The following is a 7,613-nucleotide window of genomic DNA, read 5'->3' on the forward strand; positions in this document are numbered from 1 at the left end:
TTTTTTTTTCTCATGTGCTTGGCAAAAGTGAGTATTTTCAGGGATGGCAATGTGTGTGATCATTTGTTTATTTACAGCTATACATTAAGCTTGCACCGTCTGCAGATTAGAGTTATAGAGATGAAAGCAAAACTCAGTGTGACCAAAATGCTAAAGTACGTCCCAACATGCAAAACCGAATCTTGCATCCACACCAAGATCTCTAACCATGCAAGATCTGATCACGTCAGGAGAAAGCAAAGGGACACACCCAGATTTAGGCATAAAATATAAATGAGTATAATATAGCTGCAGGGGTGATCTTATCCCCGTAAATCACGGGTCGTGATATCAGCGATGACATATTTTTAGTTTTTGCCCAAAAGGGATCAGATCTACTACCACAATTCAAAAATATTAGCTTACTAAAATGTCTTATATTTTGGAATGGCGGTAGTACGGCTGGTTATATATTATTTCCATGTCATCTATAGCCAGTCCAATAACCAACATGCATAATCGTTACAAAATTATGCTACATTATTAGTACATGATCCACCTCACACTTTCATGGTTTCTTGGAACACTTGTTGCACCACATCTCTTAGGGTAATGTACCCAAAAATATGCAGGTCCCAACGTATGCAGCCCTATACTTGTCCTTCCCTTCCGGTTTGAAGACTCGTCTGTAAATTCTCATCAATCAAGGTAGATGGCGAGTGGATGGCACGAGTTTCACGCTGCAAAAACTGTCCAATGAAATATTGTTCACGTGTTCAACTCCTGAAGCAGTAAATGCAGCACCCCCCCTCTACGCTGCCCATAGTGGGTATGATAGTTAGTATCATGCATATCGTACTTGGTACCTCCTATGTAATGCATAGTATATATTAGTATCTTTAGATGGAGAATGGCGTTTTGGAGGCCGAGCTCCATGGAGGCCTTTATTTTTTAAAAATTCAAATTCAAACTTTTATGTTTGAAAAAATTCTGAAAAAAATATGTGTGTATTTAAGGAGGTAGTCCACATGTGTGTAGAATTTTATGATGAAATAAGTTGAAATGAGACATGTACAAAAAAGATAAATTCATGGCCTGGGAGGATGAATAGTATCATGTGTTAAACAGCTCCAAATTTGCCTTTTTTGCATAGCACTCATTTTAACGTATTTTGCCTTGAAAATTTACACACATGTGTTATGCCTTCATGTATATCTGTACTTTTTTTAGAATTTTTTGAAATGTGAAAATATGAATTTCATTGAAATTTGAAATTTGAATTTAAAGGCCTCTAGTGAGCTCGGTCACCAAAGCCATTTTGCACTTTAGATGACCTTATTTATTGATAGACATATATAATAGCATATCATTTCTTATGATACGCTATAATGATATTGCATCACATCAAAATTGCATAGTGAACTTGTATGATACTAACTATGATACTCCCACTGCGGACAGCTTAATTGGATTTGCATGTCATGCATGGCCTTTAATTCTCTCTCTTCCTCTCTGTCATCTATATGGAATAAGGTGTGGGACTCAATTTGCTTCAAGTGAATGAAACTCAAAGTGAGATTAGTATTATGGAAATATGAAAATTTTAAAATAAGCCCTTTGAAGCAGAATGGAGGGAGTATCTTGTACGAATTTCTAGTAACGTGACAGGAACGTGTCAGACATCTCTGATTTGTCACATAGTAAGTTGGTCACATGGTAACAGTTCAGTGTCACATGGTATTGTTTCTGCATGGTCCGCTCTGTCCACATTGTACGGTGCTGCTACTGCAGCAAGTAAGTAGACTGACGCATGCAATGACTCGGCCATGTTCATCACAAAAATAACAGCCTTGATACCTCCATATCCATGGGCTCTACGTCTACTTGGAAAGAGCATAATCTCCCAACGTTTCGATCGCTCATTCACATGCGATGGCCTTGTCCGCCATGTATACAAGGTGGAGCTCGTGCGAGTGAAGGAAGAGGAAAGAAGACCTCGACCTCAAGGTGGAGGAACTCTCTCTCAACCTTTGCATGCACCACCGAGCAAAATTTCACCACAGTTTGTAGATGATAACCCCTCTAGCTAAACAGGGAAAATTCTCTCATCACTCACCACCATCCAAAGCAGGAGGCCCCAGAAAAATTCATCACAATTAATTGTGGCTCTGTATGCCAGTGAGCCACGACACGGTGCTACCAGCATGTGAGCCTGGTGCTTTTGTCTCCGGGTAGACACAGTGCAACAGTGCACACCACGGCCCGAACAGAACCCTATGAAGCTGTAGGTGTATTAGTCATATGCTATCTCAAATATTATCAGTGCACTTTGCTACACGCTTAGTAATTTTCATCATGTAGGTGGGTGTCAGCACCTCTATCTATATACCGAAAAAGGCTTTCGCCCCGCTTTATATTATAAAGCAAACTGCCCAAGCCAACATCCAACAAGGTTCAACAACACCTCTATCTATATAAGCATAGCTAGCAGACTCCTCGGTAGAACACAAATACGCTACGCTTAGTACCACCAGCCGCACAAACGGCCGGAGGAGGCAGCTAATGAGCTCCATGGCCGCGGAAATGGCTGCCGTCGAGGAGGAGGCGTGCATCTACGCCATGCAGCTGTCCTCCACGGCTCTCCTGCCGCTGACGCTCAAGAACGCCATCGAGCTGGGCATGCTCGAGGTCCTGATGGGCGCCGGCGGCAAGATGCTGTCACCGTCTGAGGTGGCCGCGCGGCTGCCGACGCCGACGACCAACCCGGACGCGCCGGCCATGGTCGACCGCATGCTGCACCTGCTGGCATCCTACAAGGTGGTGTCGTGCGAGGTGGAGGAAGGCACGCACGCCCGGCGGTACGGCCCCACGCCCGTGTGCAAGTGGTTCACGCCCGACCAGGACGGCATCTCCATTGCCCCTCTGCTCCTTCTCACCAATGACAAGGTCCCTATGGAGAGCTTGTAAGTATATACACCCTTCACTTCTATTTAAATCGCATATATCTTTGTCTTGAGTCAAACACTCTACTCCCTCTGTCAGGAAATATAGAAGTGTTTAGATCACTACTCACGCTCTTATATTTCTTTATAGAGGGAGTAAGTTGGAAAACTCAAAACAGTGCCCGGGCTCATCTGCTCCCTCTCAGCAAACAATTCAAAAACAATACTAGAAAAATTCACAAAATTCCAAACTTTTTTGTGGTGGTAGATAATTTGACGCGTGAGGCGCGCTCCAAAATTCAACTCATTTGGACATCTGAGCAGCTCTCGGCAAAAAAGACAAATCGGGTCAAAACAGTGCGTGAACAGTATACATTTTTACAGACCCTGATTTTGTCTTTTTTGCCGAGAGCTGCTCAGATGCTCAAATGAGTTGAATTTTGGGGCGCACCTCACGCGTCAAATTATCTACCTCCACAAAATAATTTGGAATTTTTTGAATTTTTCTAGTATTTTTTTTGAATTTTTTTCTAAGCGTGGGTGCAGATGAGCCCGGGTGCAGATTAGCCGCACTCGAGTAAGTTTTACTAAATTCATAAAAACAAAACATCCACAATACCAGGCAATACCATTAGAATTATTGTTCATATATTTTCGTACCATATATATTTGTATTTTAAATGTTTATATTGTTTTCGGTTAACTTGCTCAAACGTTATAAAGTTTGACTTAGGTTAAAACTAATATGCGGAGTATAGAAACATAGGGAGTAATAGCACTCGTTCCCTCCTGAAATATAAGTTGTTTTTATAGGGTAACTAGCCTTAAAAACGGCTTATATATTGGGACGAAGGTTGTATGTATTTATGTATTTCTACAAACATTAGTTAGTATTAATATAAGCTGAAGCTCGAATTTGTTAAACGATAAATAATTTGCAGGTACCATTTGAAGGACGCGGTCCTTCATGGTGGCCTCCCATTCCACAAAGCACATGGGATGACAATGTACGAGTACACCAAAACGGACACGCGCTTGAACCGCGTCTTGAACGAGGCCATGAAGGGCTACAGCACCATCATCACCGGGAAGCTTGTCGACTTGTACACGGGCTTCCATGACATCGCCACCCTTGTAGACGTGGGCGGCGGCGTTGGCGCCACCATCTGCACATCAAGGGAATCAACTTCGACTTGCCCCACGTCATCGCCGAGGCGCGGCAATCCCCCAGCGTGCAGCACGTCGCCGGCGACATGTTCAAGAACGTGCCCAGCGGCGACGCCATCGTCCTAAAGTGGATCCTCCATAACTGGCCCGACGAACACTGCACAACTCTACTAAAGAACTGCTACGGTGCACTTCCCGCGCACGGCAGGGTTGTCGTCGTAGAAGGCATCCTGCCGGTCAAACCGGAGGCGACGTCCAGGGGGCAGCAGGCGTCCCTCACCGACATGATCATGCTCACGCACACGGCAGGCGGCAAGGAGAGGAACCAGAGGGAGTTCGAGGAGCTTGCCAAGTCCGCAGGGTTCACCGGTGTCATGACTGCCTACATCCACAGCAACACCTGGGTCATTGAATTCACCAAATAGATGCATCTCATATCTCTTCCCGTTGGTTCTTGCTCTCCAAATCTGCATAATGCGTACCTTCTTTCCTTGACCCTGAATAGCCTATAATAAACAGATTTGCTAAATCTCGGTCCACTGAAATTTAGTTAAGTCTTGCTTGACTTCATAGCCATTCGATTTTGATGCATTAAGATTTGTGCAAGGCTACTAAAATTGTGTTTCTGTCCTGTATCATATACGTACGAGTGACTCCGCGGCTCGTAATACCATGATAGTAACATTCTTAATCCTGGCCCTTAGAAGGGTTCTTCATACATGTGGCAGAGCATTGTTTCTGGAATCCAAACTTTTAAAATGGGGTTTATTTGGAGAGTAGGGACTGGATCAATGATTAATATCTAGAATAACCCTTGGATCCTATCAAGTGCTTTACCGAAAGTTATAACTCCATGAGGGAAGACTCGGTTATTCAACGTAGAAGATTTAATTGACCCGCACTCAGGTGAGTGGGGTGAAGATCAGCTGCAATCAGATTTTAACCTGGTAGATGTTCACAGGATACTCAGAATTCCTCTCAACGTGGTGGCCGTGCAGGATTTCGTGGCATGGCGTCAGGACGTTGTCAGTTCAGTCATCATAGCATACAAACTTTAACCACCAATATGGCTCGTGTTCAGTCCTTGCTGATGGTCAAGGTGGTGTCCAACAATGGTATCTGGAAGGACACTTGGAGGCTCTTTCAAGATTAAACACTTCACGTGGAAAGTTCTAGATATTTTCTTCCCTGCTTTGGAGTTCTTGCGAGGCGGCACATCCCTGTCAGGTGCCCGTTCTGCAAGGTGGGTTTTGAAGATATCCAACATCATTTGTTTACATGTTGTTGCGCAGTGGATGTTTGGACTGAATTGGGACTAAATGAAGTGATCAACAAAGTAGTGATGGATGGCCGATCGAGATCAGGTACTATGGAGGTCCTAGAAAGAAACCAATCGCATGTTGGGGATGTACCAGTGGCGGAGCTGATTGTAGTGGCTTCTTGGTTCATATGGTGGCAGCGTCGCCAGTTTGTGAAGCGGGAAACGATCCAAACCCCATACCGAATAGCTATCTCCATTAAGGTATTAACAACAAACTTTGTAAGAGCATCAACCGCGAAACAACCAGCCGAGAAGAGAGATCATATGTGTAAGAGACCAAATAAAGGAAGAGTTAAGATCAATGTGGATGCTTAGCGTAGGTTATCTCCAGAGGGGGGTGAATGGGAGATTTTTAGAAATTCGTCAAACTCTGAAGAATTTGACGAACACCAGAGTGAAGAGATAACGTAAAGGAAACTAAGTCATCACAGAATCAGTGTACATGCAATCAGGATATGTAAGAGTAAAGTACATGCAATCACACAATCATACGAGCATGAAGAATATGAACAGAGGAAATAAAGACAGAGTGATGAAATTCTTCAGTTCAAATTCGTCAGACCATAGATCACAGATTTTTCGGCGGCGGAATAAAGTAAAGAGGACTGGGGAATTTGAAACCAGTTTGGCTCGGTGAAGACACATCAATTTGGTAGACCAGTTCTAGTTGCTGCATCAACTGTTCTTCTGGTTGAGGCTGCTGAGTCGCAACTCAGAGGACACACAGTCCTCGTATTCCTCTTGAGCTAATTTAGGCACAGAAAGGAGGGAGTGGCTCAGCTTTGGGACAATTTAGGCCGAGGCCGACGGCGGGCACGGCGGCCATGTGGATCGAGGGGAGATCCTTGAGCTCAGTGGGGTGGTCGCGGAGGGCTAGAGAAGAGAGTTGAGGCTGATGGTGAGCTCAGAGGGGCTTGGGGACGGCTTATATAGACAGGGAGGGGTGCTCGTGGCCGGAGTCCGCTGAGACGGTTCGGCCTAGCTCTGGCAAGGATAGGGTTCACGAGGGGTGTAGAGGTGACGGGAGAGGGCAGAGGCATGCACCGGAGCAGAGGTGCAGCCAAGGGAGGGGAGGAAGAAGCTACGGCGTGCGACAGAGCCAGTCGGCCAATGTGCACCCGTGGGCGCTCGGCGGCTAGCACCGACGAGGAAACCGCCAGAGGGGGAGACAGGTCCAGAGCAATGGCGAAGGCAGGAGAAAGCTACCAGACATACTCGGGCATGAGATAACGACGAGAGGGTCAAGGACTGGAGCTAGACAGTGCTCTGCACGCGGCCAAACTCTGTAGAGCGCGTGCACAGCCGTACAAACACGCGGTCACCGCATCTACAAGCAAGGAGAGGACAAGAGGGGCTGGCAAACTATGTCTAGTGTATTGTCCTTGCTCCTTGTGACAAACTTTACGTGATGGATCAGCAGAAGAGGATCTGAGCTGATGACAGGAATCGATGGAAGTTTGCTGCAGCAATCTTGCACTAGAAGCTGAGATGAACAGGGATAGCTAAATGATGAAACAAGATGCCTCAGAGGTTTAGGGTAGGAAGGACAAGAATTCTGTGAAGTTTGGAAGGATTAAGACCAAGATTAATATAGTTGCTTTACAACTGCCAATAATTTGTGAACTTTTTCATGTTTTGACAAACTTTTTTTCAAAATCGTTGCAATTTTTTAAAATTTATGATTCTTTTTGTCAATTTCAAAATTCAATGGTCTACTGTCAGCAACTTAACGACTGAATGAGGCAGAAAAGAATCTGCGGAGCGAGCAAGCCTGCCTATCGATGGAGGGATCGAGCGAACCTTCGTTTTAATAGGCCTGCCCAACTTGCACCAGCAGGGACAACTGGCGCTTAAGGCGCCCTATTGGAGGTCCCAGCAGTCCCTGCCCACAAAATAGTGGTCACAAGGTTGTTATCCGTGTCCGTTGTGTGACTATGTAACTTCGATTGCCCAATGGGTAATTTAACAAATAATCTATCCAATAACTTTCTATTATGGAATACCGAAAAAATAAGTTTGAAGGTGTAAATCAGAACATTTATTATTGCCATTTCAGTGGCTAACTTGTGACTGTCACTGCTTCCTTTCCCGTGACAAGGTACCTTCCACTAGTACAGAACCGGGCAATAGCACCGGTTCGTAAGGCCCTTTAGTGCCGGTTCCATAACCGGCACTAAAGTGTGGGCACTAAAGCCCCCCCCCCC

General features: G+C 45.1%; 1 pseudogene; it reads left to right on the forward strand.

Moving 5' to 3' along the window:
• Window positions 1–2,456: 2,456 nt before the first annotated feature.
• LOC119361972 lies at window positions 2,457–4,658 on the forward strand (annotated as a pseudogene).
• The last annotated feature ends 2,955 nt before the right edge of the window (window positions 4,659–7,613 follow it).

Source organism: Triticum dicoccoides, chromosome 2B (assembly GCF_002162155.2).
Source record: "Triticum dicoccoides isolate Atlit2015 ecotype Zavitan chromosome 2B, WEW_v2.0, whole genome shotgun sequence".
In the NCBI taxonomy this organism is placed as follows: Eukaryota; Viridiplantae; Streptophyta; class Magnoliopsida; order Poales; family Poaceae; genus Triticum; species Triticum dicoccoides.